The sequence below is a fragment of the Anarhichas minor genome, unplaced genomic scaffold (assembly GCF_050575085.1).
Source record: "Anarhichas minor isolate MPS153535 unplaced genomic scaffold, ASM5057508v1 ptg000009l, whole genome shotgun sequence".
Lineage (NCBI taxonomy): Eukaryota > Metazoa > Chordata > Actinopteri > Perciformes > Anarhichadidae > Anarhichas > Anarhichas minor.
The window spans coordinates 2181023-2195724 of NW_027466455.1; the positions used below are offsets into that span (position 1 = coordinate 2181023).

The 14702-nt window shown below is 46.1% G+C and overlaps 1 non-coding gene across 1 annotated transcript; it reads left to right on the forward strand.

Annotated features, from left to right (window-relative positions):
- The first annotated feature begins 37 nt into the window (after positions 1-37).
- trnar-ucu (transfer RNA arginine (anticodon UCU)) lies at positions 38-111 on the forward strand. The gene has a single exon. It is a non-coding gene; the product is annotated as a tRNA-Arg (tRNA).
- Positions 112-14702: the final 14591 nt, after the last annotated feature.

Here is a 14702-nt window from a genome sequence, read left to right on the forward strand (position 1 = left end):
TATGTAAAGCGTGCCAGGCCCGGTTTATCCTGGCGCAGTCTCTGTGGCGCAATGGAATAGCGCGCTGGACTTCTAATCCAGAGGCTCCGGGTTCGAGTCCCGGCAGAGATGAGTCACTCTGTGTGCCACACGGCAGACCTGCGGTCATTTTTGTATGTTGGAAAAGATGATGATGTTTTGGTTGCAGATTATTATGCTGTAATAGTCGTTCCTCACTATCTGAGCAATAATGTAGTTTGTAGTGAACAGATAAGCACACGGACCCATCCTCCTTCTTCTTCCATGCATGCGAAGTCAAATCTTTTGTTCTCTTTTGGTAAATTTACACTAGCTGTAAAAAAATCGTGAGTATATATTAAGTCCATTTTTATAATTCGGTGTACTCATATGAGCCTGCTTGTTTTCTTTACTGATACCATTGTCTTACTGCGGCACATATACGTTGTATCTTTATTTGTATGATAGGCTACATTTGATTTTACCTGGCTTTAAAATAAAAAAGAATATTGTTTTATCTTTATTCTGCTTTTTAGGCTCGATTTCTACAGAAAAAGGAGTTATAACATGTTAAAGGGAGTAGCATGGCTAACGGGTTAAAATGATCTTGTACAAAAACCTTGGCATTTGACAGCGTGCATTTTCAGTAGCCTGTGGCAATTATCACAATTACAATTATAGTATTGGAATTAAACTTCACACACGCACACAAACAAAAATAAATTACAAAACATTATAGACTACACTATATTTTCCCCGAGTTATCCGTGAACCATTCACAACACATCCACATTTGAATTATTACTTTTAGTCATTTTCTGCATTTGTAGCCCCTCCGGCGGGCTTTTGTCAGACAGTAAAGGTGGACACAAACCAAAATATTCTGGGAACAAAAAAGGTGAATATATCTGGTGTGTGCGCATGCGCAGATATTTTTGGAACAGTGTTCCAGTTGCGCTTGGGGCACATGCGGGGTCGTGCTTGGTCGACGACGCGAGGGGGCGCTCCAGTACCGGCGTAAGTCCCTCTCCACTGGACTGAGACGGAAGGAAACCGGCTCACTGTGCAGACCAGTGACGGCTACGGTCTCGCGCAGAACCATCACCAAAATCTGTAGCCTACATTATGTGTCAGGAATGAGGACACGGTCCTTTTATTCATCATGTGTTTGGGCAGTTGCTTCACAGTGACATCATTGCCTTTTCCCTCTAAATAATATTATTCTAGTGTCCGTGAATACCCGCACAGTACTTTTGGCCTCCTATAACTTCTATAAGCATCTCCTTCTAATATTAATTTGACCTTAAAGCTCCGTGTGACATCATGATACTATGACATGCTCAGTTATGTTCAGTAACAGCTGACCTCATTCATGCTATCTTCTGATGTATGATATCTCTAGATATTTATCTTTTAAGTGTGACATCTGCATCACTCTTAAATAAAAATTATTTTAAAAAACTAGGTGGATACAGATGTGGAGGTAAGTTACGGTGTCTAGAATGACATCACCACCTAATGAAACACTGTGAACAACAGAACTCAAGCAGTCCCGACCACAGCAAATGTGTCAAAAAGGATTATGCCCTTCTAAACTGGTTTATTTCTCTTTTTTTCCGTCATGTATTTTTTTGCCGGTGTTGGCCTGTGCAGGATCCAGAGGGAGAGAAGAAAGGGGGCAGTGCTGTGGTGCTGCTGACGTGAGAGAGGAGAGAGAGAGAGAGAGAGAGAGAGAGAGGAATGCCCCGTTAATGAGAATATGACGTCAAGTCAGAGAGATTACAGCGAGGACAAAACCGGAAGTAGAGTGTTGTCGCATTGTGTGAACTTTTATTTTATTCTGATTTGTCAGGGAATGTCAAAAATGTTTTTGAACTTTCTTATTGTTTAAAAAGAAGACCTTGTCGATGTACATCCTTATATTTATAGGTCTTAAATTAGAGTATTATCATTGGGGGATATATATATATATATATATCCCCAATGTAATAATAACTATTGAATTATAAAAATTATTTTGCAAACTTACCCACCATACTTTTAGATGAATAAAAGTGCATTCTCTAAATATAAGAGTTACCAGCTATGAATCCCTCAATGTTTCCTAAAAAAATCTCAGAATAAAGACAATTATTAGAAGAGTTTTGGGGTTACAGGAGGCTACAGCGTGCACATAGTCATGCTTATACTTCTGAAGAAAATGGTTCCAGGACAAAAACTCTGCAGGGTTTATTTTGAAGGAAAAGCTTTTTTTATTTTTAGGAAAAAAAACATTCTATATGACAGTGGCACTTAGAAGAGGAGTCACCTTACACATGTTGTAGAGGGTTGTACAGGACTAAGCAGTAAATGTAACATCAAACACAATACACCCTGTGAATATGATCTAGAACAAATCTATCATGTGTTTATTATATGAATAATACTTTTGTTGATAGTTTGTTCTATATATTATTATTGACTGTAACCGTATAGCAACCGTCTTGTTCAAGAGGGATTTTATTTTGAAGAGAATGACCGACGGTTTCCGGTGTCACCGCTGCTAGCTTACCGCGTCCGCGTAGAGTAGAAAACGGACTGTCGCTGGAGAGCGAAGAAGAGGAGAGAGGCGAGAAAAAGCAGTGAAATGGTGTAAAACCCGAGCAAGTCTAAGCCGAGTCAGGGGACACACGAGGAGGGACGACGCAGGAGGATTATTTTTCAAAGCATAATTACTATTAAAGTCAGTAAACTCCCGCTTTTTGATGCTGTCCTCACGGAGGTTTGAGCCAATAACGGACTTATTGGTCGGCTGAACCATGCAGAGGCTGCTGCTCCTGAGTTTGGTGTTGAGTTTTCAAACTGGTAAGGCTGCGTTTCTCTCTTTTTAGCGCATAACACACGGCGAGTAATGTTTGACTGTAATGTTGTGTGAAACTACAGATGCTTTAACACAGAAAGAGCCCTCCATTTGTATTTCTTCACAAGTGTGTCTTTTGTCGGGGAGATAAAAGGAGGACAGGCACATAACGTGATTTCATAGCATTCCCATATGAGCCGCAGCAATGGATCACCTTAGGCGTGTGTGGGTGCGCGTGTTCGTGCACGTGCGGCATCGTGTGAGCGCGCTCGCGCGTGCGACAGCGTGTCCGCACCGCAGCAATGGATAACCGCACGTTTTCTTTTTTTTTCCTTTTTTTTTTTACCAATCATTGTCTAGCGCCGCTGTCTGTATGCGTGTGCGAATACACGCGTTCGATTGCGCGTGCGTGCGTCCAACTTGAACATGACTGGCGCGTGCGCGCCCACCGGCCTGAGTGACCTTTTGCACATGACAAACCCCTCAGTGGCGTTATTGAGGACGCTGAGGACGTGACGGGAATGACAGTGATTGACCAGCGCTGCTCTACATGCCAGCAGCATCTGAATGGCTTGTCAGTCAATGAGACCACTTCCACCAGCCCCTGTAGTGATCCTGTAGCGAAAGACAGCTTATCTACCCCCTCCCCCCCCACACGCACACACACTCTGATGCTCCTGTCCTTGTGTCCTACCTGTGTGCTTGACACAAAGCCCATGTTCACCCTCTCTGTGCATTCCACGATGGCACAATGAGGCGTGTGCACCTAGCAGCAGCAGCACCCATGCATCTGCTCCCCCTTCCATACCTGTAGTGTACCAGGTAGGCTATTGGCTTATGATAATCACAGCTGTAGCCGAGTTGCTGGGAGACAGGAGGCTGAAGGAGGAGGAGGAGGAGGAGAGGATGGTTGTAATTTCCATAAGCTACCTGTTTGATCGAGGGATATCTGTGTCGTCGTGGACGGGCTTCGACGGAAAACCTCCCTTTCCCCCCTATTGTCTACCGTGGCTGACCGGGAGCGTGGCCGGCTGGCCACTTCATCATAGGTAGGGGGCGTGTTCGGGGAAGGGAAGGTATGGAAAGGGATGATGTCACCGTGTCTGCCAGGCTTTGTATCGCTCAGCCAGGCTCGCCGTGCTCGGCATCCACCCATGGTGTGCTGTTGAGGGTTCACGCAAGCACGCCGCAATCTTTCTACAGCGAGGAGCAGGCTCCTTTTCATCGACCAAGCGGGCGCTCCTCGAATCCACGTATGACACAATCTGGCAATATGTCGGCAGTGCACGCAAACACACACATCCCCCCCCCTGCTCTCTCCATAGAGACCCCTCACTACTGTCGCATGCTGTTGCCCTGTTTGTCCACTCATAAACCGTTCAGTCCACATGACTAGCTCAGTAACACATGCGGACATGCATAAACACACACACACACACACACACACACACACACACACACACACACATATAAACACAGCCTTATTTGCATGTGTGGAGCCATGTGCCCTATTGTCTGCTGTAGAACCGTTACAACTGTAAAGTCCATTATTACTCCGCGTTTGGCTCTCGAGCACAAAGACGTTTGCTCTCGAAGGCAAGATTAGCAGGCTGCGTTTTGTTCAGTGCGATGTAAAATGGTGTAGTAAATGTTGCACTGTGCTTTTTGAAAACAAAAACAAGAGAGGAGTAAACATTACCCAGAGAGAGAGCTGGAGTTAATATCGCCTTTAAAAGAGATGACACTCGTCTTTAGGTTTTGGGAGCATTTTTCTTCAGAGCACCCAGACTCTTATCTTTTCATTAGACAAGTAAAACATTATTTCATGGCCTGCAATTTGCACACATGTAATTGCCTACTAGTGCTAATGATTGGATGGTTATTAGTCAAGCGGCTAATTAAAGCTTTGGTGAATCACAAGTTATTTAGATTCAGTACGTCTAGCTGCACCACCGGTGTGATTGATTCAGCATCCCGGCCTTGTATCTACATACCAGCCTGGTAACACGTCCACCATTAATGCAGCTGTTTAATGTTACTGCATAATCAATCATCGCAAACGCACGCCTTTAACTTCCTAATGAGCAGGAGAGCCTTGATGCTTGGACTTGCAGCACTGCACCTACGGGGGGGCTCAAATGCTGACTCGGACAAAGGCTCCGGTGCAGGTGTGCCGTGTGTCAGCCTCCGTCCCTTTGTGTGGATGGAGGCCCTGCATCACAGACCTCAGACGGATTCCTGTGTTGTGAGCAGCGGAGAAAATATTCAGATATTGCTGGAGTCAGACAGATTAGAGGGGGGGGGGCTTCTATGCTCAAGGGTGGTTTGATCAGTAAGGTTGTGGTCACTGCTGATGTAATGTCTCAAAGTGGGCTGTAACAGTTCAAATAACAACGAAGAATTAGCAAAGCCTCATAAAGAATCCAGCGCGATACTAAAACACTCTGTTAAAACTGCTGATTTACAACATTTGATGCATTCCTGCCAGTAATTCTCTGTGACATTTTTATCTAAATAAATTCTGAATTTTCCGCTCTCGGTATCTGATTCATATACAGTCACTCTGGAGACTGCTGGTACATGAAATCTTTTTTTTCCTCCATTTTCCGGGCAAACAAATCCTCTGTTACGCAGCAAGTGATGTGTTTTATGTATTCACAATGAATAAAAGAACTGAGTAGTTAGCTCGAGCTAATCTCAGTATAACCAGAGCCCTGTTTCATTACACTGGAGGTCTGGAGATATTCAAACACTGTGTTGGTTCTAGAAGGATGGGGGGGGGGGGGGGCGTAGTAGGCTGTAATAACCACTAAAACTGCACTTGGGAGGACTGGTTCCTGCTCATTTAACGGCTGTGAGAGATTTGAACATGAGCAGTAGTGGCTGCTACTGTGGCTGATGAAGAAAATAAAAAAAGTGCCACCTACAGAAACTCCCAACATGTCAACGTCCTCCTATGAGGATCTCATGGATTATCACTTATAGAATTATTTACAGCTCCGTGAGCCTCTCTGAAGGCGTTCTGCCGTGGTTTCATGGCCAGCCAACCATTTTGTGGCGCGATGGTGAACCCTCTCCGGCTCAGAGTGGAGATCTGGAATGACACATGTAGCGAGGCAGAAGTCTGTTTTAAATTTTGATCCCAGCGTGAGCGAGATGTGGCTCCGGAGCGTCCTACTGTTGATACGCGAATACGGGTCACGGTTCTTTTAACGGGATCCGAATGAAGCCTATTTGTGGAAAAAGCATCCCTAATTGACATCAGCCACTGAAAGCAATCACTGTGATGTCATGATGTACGTCCACGCCTGTTGTTGCTCATTGGGCTCCATTCAATCAACACATTCTTGGCACTTGTGTCGCGGCGCGTGTTCCTCGGTGTGTGACGTGGTGATAGCTGCCCCCCCCCCCCCAGCTGATGTGTTTGTCTCAGGGCATTCCTCTGGACACGAGGGTCCTAGAAGGCTTCTTGAAGCGGCGCTTGGAGAAAAACCTGAAGAATGTAGTCAAATGGCTTCATTATCAAACTTGTGGTCAGAGAGGAATTCAATCAAAAACTGCACAGCTACATGGATGTTTCTCAAGTGAAGCCTCAGGAGTTAATGGCCCCATAACCTGATTGTGTTTGACAGGCCGGGGGCATCCAAGTTATAAAAAGACAGAGGGGAGAGAAAAACACACACATCCCCTTAAAACGCTTCTTTATGCAGAGTCCCCCAAGCAAGAGAGGAACACTTTATCACATCTGACTGAATCTATTGGCCTTGTTTTCACAAACTGCACGGCCACATTCTGCAGCGAGGACCAATTTGGGGTGATGGCCAAGGGGTGGGGCGGGTTACAAAAAAAAAAAAAAAGTTGTTTTGGGGGGGAGAAGTGTGAGAGAAGAAGGGGGGATAAAGAGGGGTAGTCTTGCAGGCAGGTGGGTGAAGCCTGATGCAGAGTGATTCGACTTTTTCTTTGGGGGGGTTTGTTTAAAAGGTGGTGAGGTGGGGGTGAAGACTGTATTGTAGTGTAGGGAGGAGGGCGTGCTGGATGAAAAGAAAAGCGAGCCGGCAAAGAGGAGAGAGGGACGAGGACGACGGAGGAGGAGGAGCGGTCGGGAGGCCAACGGCTGAGAGAAAGGCACCATTACTCAGGCCTGACTGCTTCCTCAGTGGGGACAGTGAAGCTGCTCATTCAGACAGAATATGGCCGAGGCCGGTTCAAAGGCTACATTTGCGCTGGAATCTGGAGTGATTGAACCCACGTCTGAGGGCCCAGCTGAGCTCCCCCCCCTGCCCCGTCCCCGCCGAGGTTAATTGGCTTTAATCGGCATCGCTGTTCACTTTCTTCTTCGCTTCCTTGCCTTTCTCTACCAAACATGAGCCCTTTTCTGCTCACCAAAGTTCATTCTTTCTCCCTCTCTGTCCCCTCCTGGACTTTTCTTTTTTTTTCAATCCGACTCCCCCCCTCTCACCATTACTTCTCCTTCTCTTTCCATCTCCCCCTTTCTCTCTCTCTCTCTCTCTCTCTCTCTTGCTCTCTAATAAGTTCCAGATGTGGTTCTTGCATTCCTCTGGTCGGTGGAGAGAGAAAGAGAAGAAGGGGAGGGGGAGGTATGAGTGGAGGGGAGGCGGTGGGGGAGGGGACAGGAGGAGAGGCACATGAATTAAAACAGGGAGCACATGATGAGGAAGAGGAGCCCATGTACTGTAACACACACGCAGACACACACACGAACGTGCACTGTAAAAACATGCACGCACACAAGCAGAAGGGAGGGGGGGAATGGGTGCATTTTTGTTGAATGTGTGTTTAAGGGGATGGGGGAGGTCCTGTAACCTCAAAAGTTTTGGGACATTCTCCTCCTCTGTCCAGCCCCCCCCCCCCCCCTCCCCCTCGCCCCCTCCCTCCGCAGGAATGTGGCTGACGCTGATGATGTCACTTAATTTCTCCGCTCTCCCAGTTTTCGGCTCCTCTACAGGGACAGAGAGGGGGAGATTCGACTTTGCTCCATCCATCTTCTCTTTACGATAACAACATTAGGGTCAGCCGTCCAGCTACATCGGTTACCACAGTGCATGTAATATAACAGCCTGCGGGCTAAATTGCTGCAGACTGCAAATAATGAGTGAGCCATCTCTTTGCGGTAATAATCTGGAAATCCAGTCATTATAACCCTTGTTATTCAGATGCATTATTTCGGCAAAGACTAACGCTATGCCCTCGAGGCTCACCGTAACTCCACATCAGGCTTCACCCGGTTCACATCTTGTCATTATAAGTTGATGGAAGATGTTCTACAGGCTCCGCTCTTCGTCACTCTTTTGGAACCTGGCTGCATGGATTCGCTCCCATTCAGCCACAAGAGCGTTAGTGAGCTCCAGCTCTGGCGTTGGGTGATAGGTCGGGGCTCTGTGCGGGCCAGTTCAGTTCTTCCACACCAAACTGGGGAAAACCAATTTGGCTTTGTGCATAAGGGTCGTTGTCATGTTGAAACAGGAAAGGGACAAAAGTGTCGACACAAAATTGGAAGCGCAGTGTTGCCTAAGATAATACTGTATATTAACTCATGATCAAGATATATCATGATGGAGTATTTCAAGCCGAAAAAGACTTGAAAAGGTGGAGAACCACTGCATTAGACAAGCTGTATTTTTTTCTAATGTTATCCCAATGCTTTAAAATATGAAATTCTACCATACCCCACCCAGATTTACTATCACCCCTCTCACTCGCTCTCCAGGCCTTAAGTGTGTTTGCTATCAACAGAGAAGCCTCTTCTCCAAAGCCCCAGGATGCAGTGGTGGCGATGTTGGCGAGGGGCTCTGTATGAATATTACTTTGCTCTCGGAGGTCAAGGCCCCGGGCTTTTATTGGATGGTTTGTGACGGATGACATTGCAAGAAGCTACAGCACATACCAATAAAATTAGATTACACTGGATTGAATTAAAGCAGACCTTGGAGGAGGTGATTTATCGATGGGACGCCGCTTGTAAAATAGTCCTGCTGCTGGATTCCATTACCGTGCCGCGGAATCGGCAGACCATCTGAGAGCTGTCACAGCCGATGGCGCGGATGTTTACATGCTATCGTGTGGCATGTGGAGGCAGAGTGGCCTCAGGAATGGGTCGCTGGCCCCAAATCAATGGGGGACTTCTGCCTTGAATCCTCGATTCATCAGGATATCGATTTGTGTCGGTTGAATTCTGCGGCGACCCCCTTGCTGCAGAGTAGCAGCCTGGTCTGCATCCTCTTGTTCCAGCTTATCCAGAGGAGCTATTGTTAGGGCTGGTCACCCTTGGTTGCAGCAGAGTATTCTTTGTCTCGTGGATTACCAGCGACGGGCCGGCTCTCCAGCGCTTCAGCATATTCATGTGCCCGTAATGTGTCAGATGCCTCGTCCACGAATTCTCATATCACCCACCACTGATCCTGGGGCTGCCATGGCCACTGTGTCATTGTGTCAGTGGTCCTCACTGGCTGTAGCTATGGTAACTATGTCTGTAACAGGGGTTTGGTACAAATAAAGCTCTTCAGATGTGAAACACACACTCACACACACACCTAGACAGGAGCATGTGTGGCTCTAGTGCACAAGGCACTATCAAAATGGACAAAAGCTCCGGAATAATTTCCCTCCCGCCATTTCCAAATAAACTGTTTCCACAGCAACCATTTTGATAGTAATGGAGAGAAGGAACGAGAGGGAGGAGTGATGGAGGGAAAGGTAGCCCAGGAAAGGGAGCAAGGCTGTAGGTGGAGGGAAGAGAAGGAGGATTGATCGCTTCTAAGTAGATGCCTGCCAGACAAAGGGAAGTGAATGGGCAGTGAGAAGGGGGCAAGGCCACAAAGGAGACGGAGAAAGAGAGAGGTCGCTGACTGCTAGTAAGGGGGAGGACGGCAAGGTGAGGTGACAGAGGAAGGGAGCGAGCAGACAGACAATGCGGCAAACAAAGGAAGGAGTCTGTGTCTTTCTCTCTCTGGAGCTTTCGCCCCTCTCGGCCCTGATCTTCCCTCCTCCAGGAGTCACCTTTGTGTTTGAGTGACACGGTGTCAGCGGACTCGGCGGGACGCCTCCATTCACTCCCCGCTCCCCTCCATCTCGCCATGGCGACGGGTTATTATGGCCGTCCTGCCAGGCGGCCATGTTGTTGAGAGAAGGCACAGGTGGTAGAGTTCCCACAGCCGGATGAATAGAGGGAGAAGCTGCACGCACTCATGCACTACATGTGTAGACGTGAGAGCTGAGAGGACTGGTCGATTTATTGATTAGTTGCTGACAGAACATTCATTTACAGCAATAATTGAGGCTGTGCTACTTTTCTCTGTTTTCTATCATAGCAAACTGAACATATTTGGGCTTTGGGTTGTTAGTTGGACAACCTTCTGAAATATGAAGCCTATGCTGAAGTGCCTTAAACTTGCATTCTTTCTGATGGCCGTCAGAGGACGACTCCTCTGATTGCAAAAATAAGTCTGGTTGTATCGAAGTCTATGAGAAAATGACCATAAAGCAGGGTTTGCTTTAGGGCAGGGCTACCTTGTGATTGACAGATCTCTACCACAGTGTTGTCCGGTCTGGGAGTTGGCCGTGTTTTCTTCTTACAGCTTTAACCTTTTCACAGTGTGTTTTCAGTTCAGGAAAGTTATTTGTTATTTGTTGCCTTAAAAATGTCTTATTCAGCAATCAGTTGTACGTAGCTCCGCCCTCTTGTGTCACTTCTGGTTGCAAGATGGCGACGGCAAAAGTGACGAACTCTAGGCTTCAAAACTGTAGACCACAGACCAATGGGTAACGTCACGGTGACTACATCCACTTCCACAAACGATTTGATGATGTCATCTTTTTGTAGACTGGAGGTGAATCAATAATTCAGTCATAAAAATGAGCACACTTTAAAAGTAAGTAAAAAAATGCAATGAATACAGGGTGTTTAAATTAATGCAAGTACAAATTTTAATTTAATGTTTTTTAAAATCTGTTAATGGAACAAGGTAAAATTTGCTTGGTAAGATTTCTGGAAATAAGATGTAATATTTAGCATTTCAAGATAAAAAGAGATCTTGAAATTAGCCGGGAAAGCTAATTTTGAGCTATTCTTCATTATTAGGGCGTGTTGTCATAATAAGCCTGTAATTCTCAGTAGTAGTAAGAAGTGTTTTTCACTTAACAAGATATTCAAGATGCATTGTCTCAAAACAAGTCCCTGTATCTCATTATTGCTGGTTAATTAGAGTGTTATGAGCTATTTTGACAAGTAATTAGACAAATATACTTTGGATTTACTTACTTGTACTTAAGATTTGACGTTTTTTGGAGTGCATTACCTCGTTACGTCTAGATAAGTTACAGAATAGTGCCTACAGCGTCATAATAATATATGTAGGCGACGTGCATAAATAATGCATGCATACAATTACAATGCACATTGCTGTACTTCTTCAGATCCTCACATTTTCGGGTCAGCTTTTTAGGAAAACAAACACTGTACACAAACAAACCAGTAGACACACGCACAGATGGACTGACACCTCGACGTATGTACAGTCATGTGCAGAAAACAGGGAGGGCCAAGTCAGTGCCGCATGACTCCTGTGGCTGCAACTTTGTCCTGAAACAATGATGTCATCCTCCCCCGTTACACTTCACCGCTCTGTCTGTGGACCTCGCCGTCTCTTTGTTCCCCTAGTCCTGCATCTCATTTCCCAGCAGCCCCTCCGCAACACCAACACATCGGCCTCACGTGGCGGCGATATGGAATTAGACAGATAACAAAATCAATTTGGAGCGGATTGACTAACGGTGGAGTGAGTGTGTGTGTGTGTGTGGGGGGGGGGGGGGTGCTGAAAGAGAGAAATAATGAGAGACCAGTGCGGCCGCCTGAGTATTAATTGGATAGGTGGAGGGAGGATGAGGTCATTGAAAGATGTGTTTTTCAGAAAAATGGGTGTACCGAATGCTGGGGAGGATTTCATCAGACACACAGATGCACATACGCGTGTGCTCTCGCAGACACGCTCGTAGAGAAAACTTTCTTTTTTTTTTTTTGGGCAGTTACTTTCCACGTCAGCTGTTGCTATGGCGACGCAAGTCTGTGATCCAGCCGAAGCGCGGGATTGGCTGGAGAGGAGCGAGGGAGAGGAAGGCAGGGAGGGACTTTGTTGGAGGGGGTACAGAGGGGTACGGGGAGGGCGCCAGACACAAAGATAATTACAGCGATGCATAACAATCCATACAAAATGCCATTTGCTTTAATAGCATCTGATTTAATGAGACCGAATGCCATCAGTGAATCTTTCCCAGAACCCTCTGCTGCACGGCATCACTTCCAACCTCGCCCCCTGTCCCACAGACTCAGCCTTGGTTTAGATGCTGTTCAGCATGCTTTGACATTCACCACCTAACGGCGGGGTGTGTGCCAAATCAAGAAACGCAGGGTACATGAGCAGCACACTTACTAAAAATAGCTCCAAACATCTTCGCGTGCGTTTACCCTTTCAGTCATTTTCGGCAACAAATTGACGGTTCATTACCTTGGTATTAAAACACCATCGTACGGCGCGAGAGGTGCTCTTGGGCTAAATAGCTGTGGCGGTTCACACTATGGCGGCGTGTGGCCGTGCTTTTGGTGAGTCACCCGGCCGAGCTGTGCGTGCCCGCCTTTGGCTTTGCGTCGTCTTTGACAAGCCGAGGTCGGTGTCACAGTGTCTGCAGGGGCTGTTGTCCTAGGCCCCAGCTTAATCCTAATCCCTTTCCAAACTTTGACTAGGGCTGCATTTAATCCTAGACTAAACTGAGAACCATTCCCAACGGAGACGGAGATGCTCCGCCGCGACGGTTCAGGCCGAGTCGTGGTGTAATCCATGTTCAGGAAACCGCCTCTACGTGTCGATTATATGTTTGAGGTTGTGGTTGTGTGTGTGTGTGTGTGTGTGTTGGTTAGCCCATGTGGTGAAGGTTAGGTCATCTGCGCTGCCTGTTTTTGTTTGTGTGTGTGTGTGTGTGTGTGTTCGTGTGCATGTGGTCATGGTCGCAGCTCTGTGTGACCGTGGTCTCTGTGTGGACAGGGTGCTCGGAGGCTCCCGGTGGTGTCTTGGGGATCAGTGACTCAAGGAAATCAGGACACACTCTAAATTTGTCACTGCAGCATAACCCACATAATGAAAGAACACAAGCTCCCTCACACACACTCGCTTGTCTTGCCTTTGCTCTCACTGCTCTCCGCACGCAGATTTCCTTCTTTAAACACACACACACACACACGAGCACACACACTCATGTTGACAAGTGTTAACTGGGTAATATGGAAATCAGAAGGCGATGAGCACATGTTTAAATGAGTCAGTGTTTTCAGTCCTCAGCCTTTGCATGGGTGTTTTTTTCCTCTGCAGATTGTGTAGCCCACACTCAGGAGTGTTCAGTTTGGATTATGTTTGTGGTTTACTGAGGCAGTTGAGGGAATACCTCCAGCTAGCATATCTAAGGTGGTGGAGGAAAGGATTTGCTTGCCCTCAGGCTGTTGTCAAGGTTGCGTGGTAGTTTAAACCCAGCTCAACTCTCTTTACACCCATGTATATGTGAGAAAAAGGCTTTTCTTGCTCTTTAAGATAGTATAAATCCTCATTCCAGTAATTAGTGTTAGACGGATGAGTTTTGGTAGATTAGGGTGCATACGGGAAATTGAAACTGCACCACACTGTCTAGAATTACCTTTTGTTTATGTCAGTCTAAATATCTTCCTGATTATACATTCTCCACCTTAATTAAATAACCTCTACATCACTGCTATACGTGCTACAATGGGTTGAGATGAGCAGCATCCCTTCTGCTTTGTCTGGAGGAAGTGGAGCGTCACACACCTCCTAAAGATATAGCGATATAATAAATATGTTTTATACATTTACAGTGGATCCTGTGACTACTTTTATGTGAGAGGGGTCACACATAATAACAAACTCTGTGGTCCCTCTCAGATCTATGGAGCGTTTTAGCATCCTTCAGCTCATTATTTAGTTCTTTACAGCCTGCTACTTGTTTGCAGCAGCAGTAGCAGGCAGGCAGTGAAAAACGCTCAGACAAAGCCACTGTACACTAGCTCCCCATCACCAAATGGCAAAAAGGCAAATTTAGCAACTATCTGGAGAGCATATTAGTGAAGCATTTTAACAGCTAAAGAGCCACAAAATGTAAAAAAAAAGGAAATATTTGTACACCTATTTACTGTGCACTCTCTGAATTCAAGTTTCGGTCTTTTACCCAACTAGGACGATCTTATCTGCCATGAACACATTCTGTTCCAATAATGACCAACTCTGTTTTGGTTGAAATAAACCCTTGGTTCATCAAATTATGTGTAAGAAGCCTTTGCTGGCCTCTTTGTGCTATTGGGTTAAAATAAATCTCCCAAAAAACAGCAACTGGCAATGTACTCAGCCAATATACTCGTCATATATTCCCCAACCCTAGTGTTTTTCCAGCAAGCCATTGTAAATAAAAATGTTTTGAGACTTCACCTTGGGCTCTGAGAACTGGCTGGCTGACTTTGGTTGAAGCCAGACATTGTGAACCGGGGCGAGCAGCCACCAGTGTACTAGTGGAGCTCTGACAGAACTCAAACACAGCCATCTTGATAGCCTCTGACAACTTGGTTTGAAAGTGTTTTTCTATCATGTTAATTATTCATGACGAAATGAGCAACAACACCATTTCACGTTCGGAAAATAAACCTCCTGAAAGGGATAGTTTGTGTTTTTTGAAGTGGGGTTGTGTGAGGTACTTATCCAGAGTCCGTGTTTTACCTAACGTTGATGGAGTTTAGGAGAAACAGACAAAGCAATGTACTGCTGTGGACTGGGGGGCAGCAGCAAAACCCCAAAAA